We start from the raw sequence: 16,627 nt of genomic DNA, 5'->3' as shown, positions 1-16,627 counted from the left end.
GATTCTGATGAGTCCAAGGTCTGGGTCGGCGTGACGTCGACCAAGTGTGGAATCAGGGGCACCATGTTGGCAAGGCGATGGGGAGACAGATCATGAGGGCAGCCCTCCGGAAAATCTACTTCGGGAGAAAGTCAAAGAAGCTTGCCGGTTCCAACAGTGTGGTTAGGAACATAGGACGCAGCCTTCTACTGAGTCAGACCACTGGTCCATCTAGCTCAGTATTGCCTGCACAGGCTGGCAGCAGCTACTCAAAGGTTTCAGGCTTGAGTCTCTCCCATCCCTACCTGGAGATGCTGCCAGGGACTGAACTTGGGACATTCTACATGCAAAGGAGATGCTCTGCCACTGAGCTATGGCCCCAGCCACTAAATGGAACAAATGAGACTGCCTTCTGAGTCAGATCTTTGGTCCATCTAGCTCAGTATTGTCTACACTGACTGGCAGTGGCTTCTCCAGGGTTGCAGGCAGGAATCTCTCTCAGCCCTATCTGGGAGATGCTGCCAGGAAGTGAAACTGGGGCCTTAAGCATACAAGCATGCAGATGTTTTTCCACAGAGCTTTTGGCCCCGTCCCCTAAGGGGGAGATCTTACAGCACTCACATGTAGTCTCCCATCCAACTGCAAATCAGGGCAGACCCTGCTTACCAAAAGGGACAGGGCATTCTTGCTACCACTGGGCCAGCTCTCCTCCCCAGAGACTAGACTAACATCCTATTGTATTGTATTGTATTGTATTGTATTGTATTGTATTGTTTTGTTTTGTTTTGTTTTGTTTTGTTTTGTTTTGTTTTGTTTTGTTTTGTTTTTATACCGCCCTTCCAAAGGTGGCTCCGGGCAGTTTACATTAAAATAAAAAAAATGTAAACCATTAAAATCAGTTAACAATTAAAATCAAAAACCAATTAAAAGCAGATTAAATTTTCAATTAAAACAAGATAACGTTTAAGTATCATTAAAAGCCAAGCTAAAAAGGTGGGTCTTTAAGGGGTGGCAACTGAGAAGGCCAGATCCCAGGTCGCCACCAGATGAACCAGTGGCACCCGAAGGTGGACCCCTCCTGATGATCTCAATGAGCTGTGGGGATCTCATAAAGAAAGGCACTTTCTGAGGTTACCCAAACCTAAGCCATTCAGGGCTTTAAAGGTAATAGCCAGCACTTTGTACTTTGCCCGGAAACATATCGGCAGCCAATGCAACTGTTTGAGAACAGGCATAATGTGGACTTTCCGGGATACCCCAGAGACCAATCTGACTGCTGGATTTTGAACTAACTAAAGTTTCTGAACTTAATACAGATTAACTCTGTATGTGATGATGATGATGATGATGATGATGATGATGATGATGATGATGATGATGATTTATTCACTTTCTATACCGCCCTTCCAAAAATGGCTCAGGGCAGTTTACACAGAGAAATAACAAATAAATATGATGGACCCCTGTCCCCAAAGGGCTCACAATCTAAAAAGAAACATAAGATAGACACCAGCAACCACTGGAGGTCCTGTGCTGGGGGTGGATAGGGCCAGTTACTCTCCCCCGCTAAATAAAAAAAATCACCATGTTAAAAGGCACCTCTTTGCCCAGTTAGCAGGGGATGATGATGATGATGATGATTTATTTGTTAGCTAACCTCATATCAAATTGTTCTCTGTGCAGCTCACAACACAACTGTAAAAAAAATGCAGTAAAAACACATTACAACAAATCACCAACAAATTACAACGCAAAATTTAAAAATACGGAATTAAATAGAATTTTAAAAAAAAACTTCTTAAAATCAATTTTTAAAAGCCAGTGTGAACAGAAAGGTCTTCACCTGATGTCTAAAAGAACAGTGACGATGCTAGGCAAGCCCCACTGAGGAGGCTATTCCATAGATGGGGTGCCACCACCAAAAAGGCCTTCTCCCTGGTAGCCACCCCCCTCACCTCATTTGGCAGAGGCACACAGCTTGCACACAGCACTAGCCCCCTGCTTTCAAAGTATGGTTTGCAAGTCATTTCCAGGGCTTTTCCTGTACTCCAGTAGCTCTCTGCTACAGCAGAAATATGATTAGTGTGCTTGCTAGCCCTATGTGAGCACTGTGGTTTGAAGCCCATGTGTTGGGATATCAGCCACTGGCTTAGATACTGTGCAGTGAGCCCTACACCCAAGAGGAATCCAAGCTCTCTACTTCTGCGGCACTCACCAGCTAGGTGGAAAGAGGCTGTGAGCAAATCCTGCTGTGTGCCAAAGCAGCTGTGCCTGGCTCTCAGCATCTGCCATGGAAAGTAAACAGTAAGCACTGTTCCCTGTAACAGGGATTCCCAAATGGAGCTGACGACAACTCGTGACACCCCCCAGCTGCAATGGCCTTGGGCCAAGGATTATGGGAGTTGTAGTCCACCACATCCGGGAATCCATGTTGCAGAAAATACTGGTGGTAAGTGCCACGGAAGCAGGGAGCCCACATCCCTCTTGGCTGCATGGCTTGCCATGTGGTATAAGTTGGCAGGTGTGGCTTTTTTAAAGTCAAACTTTGGGTTACGGCCCATTTGACCCATTTGACCCACCCTTAGGTTCTGGCAACCTATAGTTCAAATCCAGGTTTAATCTGGGTTGCCAAAATCACCGTGACTATGTGAGAATCTCAACAACAACAACAACAACAACAACAACAACAACAAATAATTATATACCATTTTGGAAACAGAAGTTTCCAAAGTGGTTTACATAGAGAAATAATACTAAAATTAAGATGAATCCCTGTCCCCAAAGGGCTCACAATCTAAAAAGAAATGTATTTATTCATTCGTTTGTTTGTTCATTCGTTCAATTTCTATAAGACCCTTCCAAAAATGGCTCAGGGTGGTTTACACAGAGAAATAACAAACAAACCAGATGGATCCGTGTCCCCAAAGGGCTCATGATCAAAAAAGAAACATATGATAGACACCAGCAACAGTCATTGGGAGGTACTGTGCTGGGGGTGGATAGGGCCAGTTACTCTCCCCCTGCTCAATAAAGAGAATCATCATCTTAAAAGGGGGCCTCTTTGCCCAGTTAGCAGGGAAGATGCAGGAATCTCTTTCTATGTGGGAATCTCAGATTCATCTCAGGCCCTAAACCAGGTTGGCATGGGTTCCCGCAATCACATTAATGTCATTAACCCACATTAAGCCTAGATCCAAATGACTGTTTTACCAGGGACAGGTCTCCAAAACAGGGTCACTGAGAGGAGAGCTGGCCTTGTGGTAGCAAGCCTGACTTGCCCCCTTTGCTAAGCAGGGTCCACCATGGTTTGCATTTGAATGGGAGACTAGAAGTGTGAATACTGTTAGATATTCCCTACGGGGGATGGTGGGGCCGCTCTGGGAAGAGCAGAAGGTTCCAAGTTCCCTGCTTGGCACCTCCAAGATAAGGCTGAGAGAGATTTCTGCCTGCAACCTTGGAGAAGCTGCTGCCAGTCTGTGTAGACAATACTGAGATAGATGGACCAAGGGTCTGGCTCAGTATATGGCAGCTTCCTATGTTCCTCAGAAGAGCCATTGGAGCACTGGCAGATCCCAGTTTCGGAATCAGGCCCCTGGCGTGTTTTCATCTACATACAATCTATAATGGAAAGGCGAGGAGGAGGACGAACAAGGAGAGGCTGTTTGGAAGCACTAACCATAGCTCTCTGTAAGAGCACAACGGTCGCAACTTGACAGATCTCATATCTGCCGGCATCGGCATTTGCCAGCCGCCAGGAGCTTCTCCCCCTTCCAATTTGTACGTTCTCCCTTTACGACTTCCCATTCTCCTCGGCAGCATTTCTGTCGATAGGCCATAAATCTGAATACATTTGCAAGTCTAATCCCGACTCCACTCCGAGCGCTTCGCGCGGTATTGCCTCCCAAGTGCCCATTATTGTTTTAAATTTGTACTTACATACTGTATGGTTTGCAACGTACATTAGTTATTGGCTGCCAGCCCTGAGAGGAAAGGCGGCAGCTGATGGTATAGAGACTTCATCCCACGATGCCAGCCGATATAAATCTGGAGCGGGATGCTAAATCAAGCAGGACCCATTTCCAAATAATGAGTGGAGGTTATGCACCTAGCGCATGCACAGACATACACACACACACACACACAACACAACACACAGAGAAAGTTTACTGATCGAATCGGCCCGATCCGAGCTAACTGTCTTGGATGACCATTCTGCATCCCTTCTATGCATCGCACTCTGTTTTGAAAATGCCTAGCCTGAGACAGATACCACTTGGGTTTTTTCAACAGCAGGGGGGTTCAGAGGCATTTCCTGCCACCTTTAAACACCATGCTGGCATATTCTGGGAGTATCATATTATCTTTTGCTCCTTCAAGCACATTGCTTTGTTTGGAGGGTGCAAAGCACCGATGTGCAACATGATCGACTTGTTAAACTGAAAGGAATTGGGGGAAAGAACTCAGATTCTGAAATGGCTGGTTCAGACAGAGCTTGCTTCTCCCCCACCACTCCCCCACAGCCAATTGCTCACAAAATGTACTTCCTGCAGCTTCAGATGGATTTGTAATGCAGTTTTGATGTTTGTGAATATCTCCAGCAGAGGGTTTCAAATTATTTCATGTGTTTCATTTTCAGTACACAACCATTTGCTGAGGCAGAAAGAACACATCGGGAAGTGTGTAAATTGCAAATAATAAAGACCCTTGAACTCTCGAAGTTCCTTCCCCGAGATGCACAACACCCCATGCTTCCGGAAATTCAAAACAATCTCTTCTAACATTTTCAAAATGAAGCCTCCCCAAAAACCCTGCTAGAGCATTTGTGGGAAAGAAGAGAAAGACAAGATGCATTAATGTTCACGGGAATATGTTTGGAGTCATACAGGGTACAGGGTTAATAGATATGTCAATCTTTCCCCAGGGTGAGAGGGAGAAGTTGTAATGTGGACATAATTAGTTATATAAAGGATAGAGGGCAGGTTGATGATCTTGCTCATATTTCATAGGAACAGGGAGTTGTAGGATGCTATGCAAACTTTCTCTCCATGTCCCCAGCTTTAAAACAGGTGACATAGTAATTGGGTCGAACTTCGGACCACTACTTTATTAAATTACATGTCTGCCCTGCAGCTTAACAACCAGTTCATGCAAACTGGCCTGGCCACTCAGGGATGGGCCTTCTCTGCTGCTGCCCCAAGGCTTTTGAATGTGCTCCCTAGTGAAATAAGAGCCTCCCCATCTCTGACAGCTTTTTAAAAGTCTTTAAAAACACATTTCTTCACCCAGGCTTTTAATGTAAAATAAATAAAAATAAAATAAATACAATACAATACTATTGTGAAATATTGCTATTGCACATAGTGCTACAGTATCATCATGCAATATTGCTACGCGAAATAGTGCTACAATGTAATAGTGACATATTGCTATTGCGTGTAGTGCTGCAGTACTATTGTACAATGGTGCTATTGCGCTTAGTACTGTAGCACTAGAGTGAAATAGTGCTATTGCTCATTTTTACAATGGTGTGATTGTCAAATAGTGCTATTGCACACTAGTGCTATTGCAAAATATGCCCATTAACACAAATGAGGCATGACACAGCTCAACTAGTTCATGAGCCAGTCCCACAAATGTTGCCCATGGGCACCATCTCAGGGGATGGATGCTCATAGTGATTTTTGGCAAGTCTACCACCCAGAGATGGAAAAGAGGATAGTATTGCTTTCTCTGTGTCATCACCCCTTCTTTAACCTTACCCCCCAATTAGGGTAAAATTGCAGTTATTTTTGCATGGAGCAAAGGGTTAGAGTTAGGTCAACAATGAAAATAAATGGTTGTCTTCTCTCCATGAAGTAATCTTTGGAGGACATTCCTGCTGAATGTCACTTCCATCCCTCTGACAACATCAGTCAAATCTTATAGTAGTTTTTGTGCTTTGAAAAGCTTTTTAAACCACCATTGCAAGGGGCCCCTGCCAGCTCAATGGCCAGGACAATAAAACATAGCAACATAGGGAGCTGCCATATACTGAGTCAGACCATAGGTCCATCTTGCTCAGTATTGTCTACACAGACTGGCAGTGGCTTCTCCAAAGTTGCAGGCAGGAATCTCTCTCAGCCCTGTCTTGGAGATGCCACAGAGGAAATGTGGAACCTTCTACATGCAAGCTCTTCCCAGAGCGGGCCCATCCTCTAAGAGGAATATCTAAACTGTATTAGATCAACTGTATTAGATGACTAAATCAAGAAAGGGAGACAAGTTTCAAAGGGCAATCTCTCTAGGATCAAATGTATCGGCATGGGCACCCTTCCTTCCACTAGCTTCACAAACGCAAGTTATGCATGAATGGATTTGCGAGGTAATGTCGACAGCTGAGCATTATCAAAGGTGTTATGGAGATGCCTGCTTTCCTCCTCTGAAGCAGGAACTTCGCTAATAAAGTTCTTTGCAGCCTTACTGAGTCTCTCTTTGTCTGTCTGGAGTCTGACCAGTTTTCTTCACCTTGAAGAATGAAACTGTATAACTGCTTTCTACTGAGTCAGTTCCTTTCGTCTATCCAGATCAGTGCTGTCTACAGTGACTGGCAGCAGCTCTCCATGGTTTCAAGCAGGGGATCTTTCATTCTCAGCCTTATCAGGAGATGGATGCCATAGGTTGAAATGGGACCTTCCACATCAGGGGTCTCACACTGTGGCCTTCCTGAAGATGTTGGCCAATAACCATCATTCCTGGCTACTGGCCATTGTGACTAGGAGTGATCAGAGCTATAGTTAAGAAAGAACAAGCTACCCAAGGCTTCAAAGCATGTATGCCACCACTAAGCTACAGACCTATTCCAGCCCGGTATTCTAATCAGGAGCTAGTGGAGATCAAAGAGGTGCACGCTGGCCTTCCAAACTGTGTAATGGCCCTGAACAGAAATCCTTCCATGTCCAGATTTGCACCTGGATGGAATAGAGTGTCCTATTTTTCCCCCTGAATCAGTTTAATGAGGATTGGGCACTACTATATTTGGATTTGGAAGCTGGGTAGTGACTCCATCCTCTGATGCCTGGCAACAAGAAAATTCAGTGCTCCTTATGGGGAAAACTGGTCTGAAATCAATTGAGGACTGTGGTTGTTAATAATTGTATCATGTGATTATTGGCTCTCATTAGCTACATTCGCATGTAACACGAAACCGGAGGTGAAAGGGCCTCTGGTTTCAATTTCTGTATGTCCAAATGCAACTACAGTTTTGCCAGAAAATGGACCCTCATTTTCGCTCCCCGGACTCCGATTTGTACCTTCAGTTTCCAGTGCGTTTCGGCACCTGGACCTCTGGTTCTGTGGTGCCAGCGTTGCATCCAAATGCAGCACCGTAGTCTGGCTCTTTCGCAAACAGAGTTGAGGGAGGAAGTTCCTCCCTTGCTCTGGCTGCTATTGGCTGCCAGGGTTGTCCTTCAATCAAGAAGGAACCCAGGCAGCCAGTTCTCCCGCCTCTCTCCAATCTCGCTGACTGCAGAAAAGTTGCTCTCTGTGACATCCAAATTCAGATGGGAGAGCAGGGGAAGGGGGAGCAAAAACATGGTTCCTCGTTATGTGTGAATGCAGCCACTGTGAGTTTCCTAATTACCTTCAGAATCAACTGAGATGCATTATTAGATCATAGGCCATATTCATTGACCTAGACTAGCCAATGCTCATAGGTGTTCATTTTATTATTTTTCACTATTGTATTTCAATTTATAATACCTTATTCCCTGATAGTTTGCAGAGCGAGGGAGGTTTACATTCCATACGTGTCCTGGAGTCAGGGTTTTTTTGTATCAAATAAACAAATCATTGTTTAGCATTTCTTGCAGGCGAGAGTATTTCTCTGAATTAGATTTTTGAATATAATGCAGGAGCATTTTGCTTATAAAAAGCCTATTTATTAACCACATAAAACCGTCAGACGGTTTATGTCCCTCTTGTAGAAATCCGGCTGCATTAACATAAACTTGAAACAACAACAAAATAACAAGAGCTATTCTCTTTCCTCTGCTTTAGGAAGAAAAATAAAGAAGGGGGTAGGAACACAGAGAACTGTCAAAAAAGGGTTCTGTGTGTGTGGTCATGACAGTTCTCGAGAAATGGATGATCCTGTTGAAGGTTCATTTACCACAATAAATTCACCACAACAGCCAACTTGGAAGAGACTGAATTAACCCTTCTGACAATATCGTGCCAGACTGTAGAGCAGACCTGCTCAACTTAGCCATCGCCCCCAGCTGTTTTTGGCTGGCAACTTCCACAATCCCAGCCACAGTGACCAATAGCCAGAGATTATGGGAATTGTAGGCCAACATCTGCAAGAGGGCTGAAGTTGAGCAGCCCTGCTGTAGAGAAATGCAAGTATCTTTCTTGTACAGCTGAAGACCCTATCAGCCCCTTGTGTTGTGACCAGGTGTATGTCATGAAAGCGGTGTGACTCTAAAATGTTATGGAGTCAGGAGCAAGGGCAGAGCTGTTAAGTTTCGGCCCTCCTGCAGATGTTGGCCTACAGTTCCCATAATCCCTGGCTATTGGCCACTGTGGCTGGGGATTGTGGGGACTGTAGTCCAAAAACAGTGGGGAGGCCTAAATTGAGCAGGCCTGCACTAGGGAGTTCATAGGAACATAGGAAGCGCCATATACTGAGTCAGACCATTGGTCTATCTAGCACAGTATTGTCTTCACAGACTGGCAGTGGCTTCTCCAAGGTTGCAGGCAGGAAGGAATCTCTCTCATCCCTCTCTTGGAGATGCTGCCAGGGAGGGAAGTTGGAACCTTCCGCTCTTCCCAGAGTGGCTCCATCCCCTGAGGGGAATCTCTTCCAGTGCTCACACATCAAGTCTCCCATTCATATGCAACCAGGGCAGACCCTGCTTTGCTAAGGGGACACGTCATGCTTGCTACCTCAAGACCAGCTCTCCTCTCCGCTTCATGTGGGCACTGGAAACATGGGATTTGAATCAACGAACTGTACTTCTTTGTCATGGTTGGCCCTGGTAGATTACCTTTTACACCCCAGTATTTAGAGTTAATACTAAATTTACCCGAGTATTTACCCTGTAAGGTAACAGATCACAAGAGGAGAAGGATGTTTGCATTCCAGGCCACATATTATGGACACAGTTTGGGCATGATCGAATTAAAATATTGAACATGGGATAAGAAACTTCATAGGAGTACAAGGAGTGTGAACCTTTTTTACTAGTGCCACTAAGGAAGACTGACCACTATTGAATCACGCATGGCTTTCCTTATAGGACTACCAGGAATCTCCCTGAACAAAACGAAATTGATTTAGAATTTTATGGGAAACATCCTTTGAGATCCTCCTTCTACTTTGGAGCTTCAGGTTTTTTGTTGGCAGGCTTTGTTTATAAGATATGCTTTTGTCATACACAGATTATTTAAGATGACTTTATGATTACTGTACTTATACTCTTTGTATTGCCCTCCATATGGCAACATTGATTGGTTCATATTAATTTTCTTTATATTGTTGATTAATTAAGATATTTTTATACTCTGGTAGAATATTAGATTTTGAATTTGGGGTTTTGGACTTATAAGTGTTGGACTACAATTCCCACCATCCTCAGCGACAATGGTCAAAAGCCACTGTGGCTGGGGATGCTGGGAGTTGTAGTCCAACAACATCTGATTTTAGAACCCCAGCTATCAGGTATATCACAAAACTGGTGTGCAAAGGTCCAAACCATAAATTACACCACATGTGCATTCATGCTCCTCACAAGAGTATTGTAATGGCAATAATTAAAGATGAATACTCACGAAAAAAACTTCTCTAATGATACTAGTTTACTTATATAGCTTCTAGAACAGCATATATAGGCATTAAACGTAGACAAAGCTTAAGACATTAAAACATAGCATTGATTACAGAGGGCATTTCATGAAAAGCAGTGTCAAGACACAGAATGCTTACTTGCAAATGGTGAGGTAAGAAAAGAGTAAGCTGAGGTACCTGATGACAATCTGAATCGCCATCCAAATGTCCACTGTTTTAGCCAAAAATTTCTTACCCTAAACTCCATAAGTTAGTTAGTTTGTTTGTTTGATGAAAATTTCTAGAATACCGCCTCCTCCAAAGACTCTAGGCGGTGAACAATAACAATAATAATAGCAATAATTCACACACACACACACACACACACACACACACAAATGTCTGGCAGGTCTTAAGAAGGGTTTCAAAAGCCACGACGGATGGGCCTGAACGAATCTGAGGGGAAAAGGTGATCCAAAGAAGTGGGACGGCCACAGAGAAGGCCCTCCTATGGGCCCAGACACCATGCACTACGCTAGGGCCCAGAACTCTAAGGAGGGCCAACTGAGAAGACCTCATAGAATGGGATACAACTGGCCAAGAGAGGCAATGCCATAGATATACAGGTGCTAATTTTATTATTATTATTATTATTATTATTATTATTATTATTATTATTATTCCATTTCTATACCACCCTTCCAAAAATGGCTCAGGCCAGTTTACACAGAGAAATAATAAAGAAATGATAAATAAAATGGATCCCTGTCCCCAAAGGGCTCACCATCTAAAAAGAAACATAAGATAGACAGCAGCAACAGCCACTGGAGGGATGCTGTGCTGGGGTTAGATAGGGCCAGTTGCTCTCCCCGTGATATATAAAGAAAATCACCACATTAAAAGGTGCCTCTTTGCCAAGTTAGCAGTGGTAAGAGTTTTGTAGGGAGAACCATCACTTTGAATTAGACCCAGAAGTGTACAGGCAACCAGTGCAGTAACCATAAAAGAAGTGTGACACTATCAGATCTACGGCCACCCATGAGGAGGTGAGCCTCTGCATTCTGGACTAGCTGAAGCTTCTAAATTGTTTTCAAAGGCAACCCTAGGTAGAGCACATTACAGTAATACAAACGAGAGGTAACAAAGGCATGTATTACTGTTGCCAGGGCCTGCCAGTCAAGGAAAGAGCGTAATTGGCGAACCAGCCGAAGCTGGGCAAAGACACCCCTGGCCATGGCCTCCACCTGCTGTTCAAGCAGGAGCCACAAGTTCAGAAGGACCCCCAGATCATGAGCCATCTCTTTCAAGGGAAGCGCAACCTCATCAAGAGATAAGCTCACACACAGCAATTGGCCAGACTGCAAACTGAACAAGAGCAACTTGGTCTTGGGGGGATTGAGCCTGAACTTGTTTTGGCCCATCCAGGTCCTGACATCCAAGGACATCCAGGTCCTTGTTTTGGCCCATCCAGGTCCCCAGCTCTAGGCATTGAGTCAGCACATGAACGGCATCACCTGTTCAGCCAGGAGGAACAAGGCAATGAAAGTGCTCAGCCTGCAGCACCATGGACAGCTCATAAGAACAGCCCTGCTGGGTCATCAAGACCAAGGTCTATCTAATCCAGCATCCTGTTTCCCACAGCGGCCCATCAGATGCCTCTGAGAAGCTCACAGGCAAGAGGTGAGGGCACACCCTCTCTCCTGCTGTTGCTCCCCTGCAACTGGTATTCAGAGGCATCTTGCCTCTGAGGCTAGCCTGTGATAGACCTGACCTCCGTGAATTTATCGAAGCCCCTTATCAGAAGCAATATGTTGCTCCAACTTGAGCCAGAGGCAGACTAAGCTCTCAATAAATCTGAGCTCAGACTATCCTTCCTTGGCTCTGTCTCCCTGCCTGTAGTATGGAAGCCTAAAAGGGGCAGCCTTCTAGACTCTGCAGCCCTCAGGGACATATTCTTCCAGGTGAATAGTCCTTTGGGTGGAAGGAGAGAGCACTGAAAAACGACCCCCTCCTTCGAACCCAGGTCTTCATAATTCATCACTCAGTCTCCTAAGAACTGTACTACCAGCTTGGATGGATTTGAAAGACTTAGACAAATTCATGGAGCACAGGTCTGTCAATGGCTACTAGTCTTGATGGCTATAGCCCACCTCCAGGCTCAGAGGCAGGATGCCTCCAAATCCAGTTGCAGGGGAGCAACAGTAGGAGAGAGGGCAGGTCTTCATCTCCTGCCTGTGGGCTTCCCAGAGGCATCTGATGGGCCACTTTGGGAAACAGGGTACTGGACCAGATGGGCCATAGGCCTAATCCGGGAAGCCTCAACTCATGTTCTTATGTACTATATATGTAGAATATAGGAAGCTGCCTTCTACCAAGTCAAACCATTGGCCCATCTAGCTCAGTGATGTCTACATAGACCGGCAGTGGCTTCTCCAAGATTGCAGGCAGGAGTCTCTCTTAGCCCTATCTTGGAGATGCCACAGAGGAAACGTGGAACCTTCTACATGCAAGCTCTTCCCAGAGCGGTCCCATCCTCTAAGAGGAATATATTACAGAGCAAACCAGGATGGACTCTGCTTAGCAAAGGGGACAATTTATGTTTGCAACTACCAGAATAGCTCTCCTCATACTCATGAACTGGGTACCACTCATGTGGTATCCAACAGCGCTAAGACATAACATACAACAAGGAATGATGGTTCCACAAGTTCCCAAGACTTTGAGTAAGCCTCAACATCCTGGTCGGTGTTGTGCCTTATATACAGTGTATTGTATGCAATATTTTAAAACCCCACCTCCCGTGAAAGTAACTGAAGGCATAGCTAGACAAAGATCGGCATTATTACCATTATCTTGATAAAAGAGCCGGGACACACAGTCTGCCTGTCACAATTAGGGTGATAGATGTCCTCTTCTTTGAAGCTTGTTTGAAAGTCAATTATGCAGATTATTTTGAGAATACAGACAGATGGTCTTTTCCCCCATATGAGATTATCAAGTTGAACTTTGATATGTGCATAAAAATATTGTAATTTGTCAGGCTCCAATGGGGCCACTTTATCACGCCATCACCACCAAAGGACTCTGTGGGTTTTTAGATGTAGCCCTTTCCCACCAATATCGCCGATGCGCCTTTTAAAAAAAATCATATTTTTTCCCTAATTGGAAGCTTTGCTACATTTCAGTCCAAAGTCAAATATTGATCTTGCACTCAGAGCATCAGGTTTTGATTAACTCCGAAGGTTGCCGAGAGAAAGGCGTTCCATTTGTATTCTCCTTTTTAAAAATTATTATTATTCGCTCAGTGCAGTAAACCTTTCTTTTTATTTTCCCGACCGCTGAAAACAGAAAAAAAAATGGATTGATCCAAGGACCTGAATAATTCACAAGACAGGCCTTTCCTGGAAAAACCTAATGCAATGGTGACCTTCAGTACGACTGCTGCCCAGGCTTTCTTGCCAAAGGAACTGTAATTCTGATGTTCTAATGATGGTTTTAATGGATCAAAAGATTTAAAGAGATGGTGGTCAAGGCACACATTTACTCAAAGGAAAACATATTGCTCTTGGCGTGATTCCAAAGCATGGCCCTGATTCAGAAAGACTGTATGTCCACCTTTGTTCTCTGTTAACAGATGTTAAGCTGCTTTGGCTGGGGATTATGAGAGCTGAAGTCAACAACGTCTGGTAATCCTTGTTACAGAGAACACTGATTGCAAAAATCCCACCACCACCCATACTGGATGGATAGATTCTCATCCCTTTCAGCTCTGAAAGTGGTGGCTACCTTTGGTTGGTATGGAGAAAAGTAGTGACTAGAGAAGCTTTGTATTACCTGGTTTCAAATGTGAATGTGTCCAGCTTGTGATGCTTTCTTCTATTCCAAAGTGATTCAATTTCTCGCCAAAGTTCCTCAGCACAGATTGTAACTCTATGGCCGCCTTCAGATGTAAAGCAGAAACGTGGGTCCATTGGACCCACGGTTCCATGCCCACATCCCCACGCTCTTCCATCAACTCTGGTTTCATGGGACCCAAACTGCGGTGCCATCCAGTGGCCCTGGACCTCCTGTCTTCTTCACTCTCCACTCATGATGTTTCTGCAGAAGAGCTATATGGATGTGGTGGAAAACAATACATTCCCAGCATTCCTCTTCTCTCACTCCTATGTAGATAACATCACACATTCACTGCACTTTGATCAGCAGCCAGAAGCGTGCCAATGTATTGAGGAGGAGGGAGGGAAGGGCAAAGAACAGGCTGTTTCCCATATAAGAGGGCCCAGAGAGATTCAACCCCCACCACACACACACAGAGAGAAACAAACACATGCACCCCTTGTTGGATTATAGCTACAGCCCTCAGCAGGGGCATGGCATCACCCCAACTATCTGCCCCCAGAGGCAATTGTCTCACAATGAGGCCATTCACACAATCAAAAACTGTGTTCTACCCAGGTTTGGAGCTGAGTCTGCTCCCAATTTTTGGTTGTGTGGACGCAAGGTAGGACGTTACGTTTTCTCCTCCCTTGCTTCCACCCAATCACTTCTACTCGGGTTTTCCTCTTACCTTGCTTCCTTCTTCTTATCCGTTCAATTGTGTCTGACTCTTGGTCACTCTACAATGCACTCCATGCCATCCTATCTTGTACAGCTTCCTTTAATTCCACCATGGTCATTCCAGTGTCATATTTAATAATATCCAGCCACCGAGTACAATGCCGTCCCAATCTCCTTCTTTTTCTGATCATTTCCAGCATAATTGTCTTTTCAGGTGAAGCAGCTCGCATGACATGACCAAAATATGTCAGTCTTTGTTTAGTCATCTTGGCTTCTAGCGATATTATTGGTTTAACTTGATCTAAAACTTCCTTATTCGTGATTCTCGCTGTCCATGGGATACGCAACAGTCGCCTCCCTTACCACACCTTGCTTCCACACAACCAAAAATTGGGAGCACACACAGCTCCCAAACCCAGATAGAACACAGTTTTTGATTCTGTGAATGACCTCCTTCTCTCATGAAAGGGCAATATAACTAATAGCCAGGAAATTTAGGAATTTTTCTTTTTCAAAGACTGCATCATTGATCTATGGAATTCTCTGCCACGGGATGTGGCAATGGCCACTAGCTTGGATGGCTTTCAAAGGGGCTTAGATAAATTGATGGAGAGCCGGCCTATCGATGGCTACTGGTCTGGTGGCTATAGGCCACCTCCAGCCTCAGAGGCACGATGCTTCTGAATAACAGTTGCAGGGGAGCAACAGCAGGAGAGAAGGTCTGTCCTCACCTCTTGCCTGTGAGCTTCCCAGAAGCATCTGGTGGACCACTGTGGGAAACAGGATGCTGGACTAGATTGGCCTTGGGCTTGATCCAGCAGGGTTCTTATGTTCTAAAGGACTGCCCCTGATCCACAAAACTGGACTCAGCTCAATTCCAGAACACATACAAAAATCACATAAATATGTTTCTTTAAAAGCCCAGTAGGAATGTTTTCTCATTAAAATGCTCATAAAAGATGCAAAACAAATTACTGAAGTCAAATCTCCCCTTCAGACTTGAGTGTTCATGTGACAGCCTTTTAAAAGATCAACTGTTTAAAAAAAGAAGTGGGGGTGGATGGAATTGAAATCCAGTATTCCAGACATTTGTTTGCCCTTTAGAATGTGTTTGAAAGGCTTTAATATCTGTAATATAAGATCATTGCTTCATAAAGTGTTTCTTATTAAAGTACCTGTAGTACAAGACGTGCGAGTTTGATCAGGTTACATTCTGCTCCTCCAAAAGCCAACATGCAAACAAAAAATGAAGGAAATGAAGATTTTAATTTCACTCACATTGTTTTAACCACTTCTTTGACAGTAGACATAAAATGCCAACTTTAATTTATATGGTAAAGAGAGAGAAAGTGGATTACTTTGGCGCTCCCAAAAGTGGCACAGCAGCGTGATTTCTTTTCACTGTCAAACAAAGGGCATATTCCTAGGAAACAGGTTACATGTTCATTGGTAAAACTAGCATCAGCCACGATGCTGCAGTGTTTTCTCAAAAGTGGTGAACTTCTTCTACTTTCCAAACAGGCCCCATGGTGCTTTGCACAGGAAGCTGATAAGACTTTAGTGCCTGAACCACATGAATTGTCCCCTTTGCTAAGCAGAGTCTGCCCTGGTTTGCATTTGAATGGGAGACCACATGTGAGCACTGTAAGATAACATACAGTGTCACTCCTTAGGGGATGGGGCTGCTCTGGGAAGAGAACCGTCATGCTTGCCTGAAGAAGGTTCCAAGTTCCCTCCCTGGCATCTCCAGAGAGAGCTGAGATTGTCCAGCGAGGAGACTTCTCCTCCTTGGAGAAACTGCTGCCAGTCTATGTAGACAATACTGAGTTAGATTGACCAAGGGTCTGACATGGTCCAAAGGCAGATTTCTTTGTGGTTCCCATTTCCCTACTCCATCACAGTGGAATGTGTGCAAGATTACACAAGCACAGTTAAACCATTTCCTCCTGATGTACTAGATTATTTGCAGATTTTATTTGTATTATTGTATTTTTAGAGCATTACATGCGCATTCGGGGTCTCTCTCTCTCTCCTTCTCTCTCTCTCTCTCTCATTCTCCTGATACAAACACAGGATATTTATGAGCTTGATATAGAACATATAATGCATTGGGATATGAGGGCTCGAGAAACCCTGTATTTTACAATATGTTAGACTGTTTGAAGTCATCTGGACTTCAGAATCCACACATCTTAAAGTCCTGTTTGGTAATTCCATTTTAACAAGGATTGCCAGCTTTCCAAAACTGATCTCCAGACATCAGTGCATCAATCTCCAGGTGTCTCTTGA

This window comes from Hemicordylus capensis, chromosome 11 (genome assembly GCF_027244095.1).
Source record: "Hemicordylus capensis ecotype Gifberg chromosome 11, rHemCap1.1.pri, whole genome shotgun sequence".
NCBI classification, from domain to species: Eukaryota; Metazoa; Chordata; class Lepidosauria; order Squamata; family Cordylidae; genus Hemicordylus; species Hemicordylus capensis.
This window is presented reverse-complemented; position numbering follows the sequence as displayed.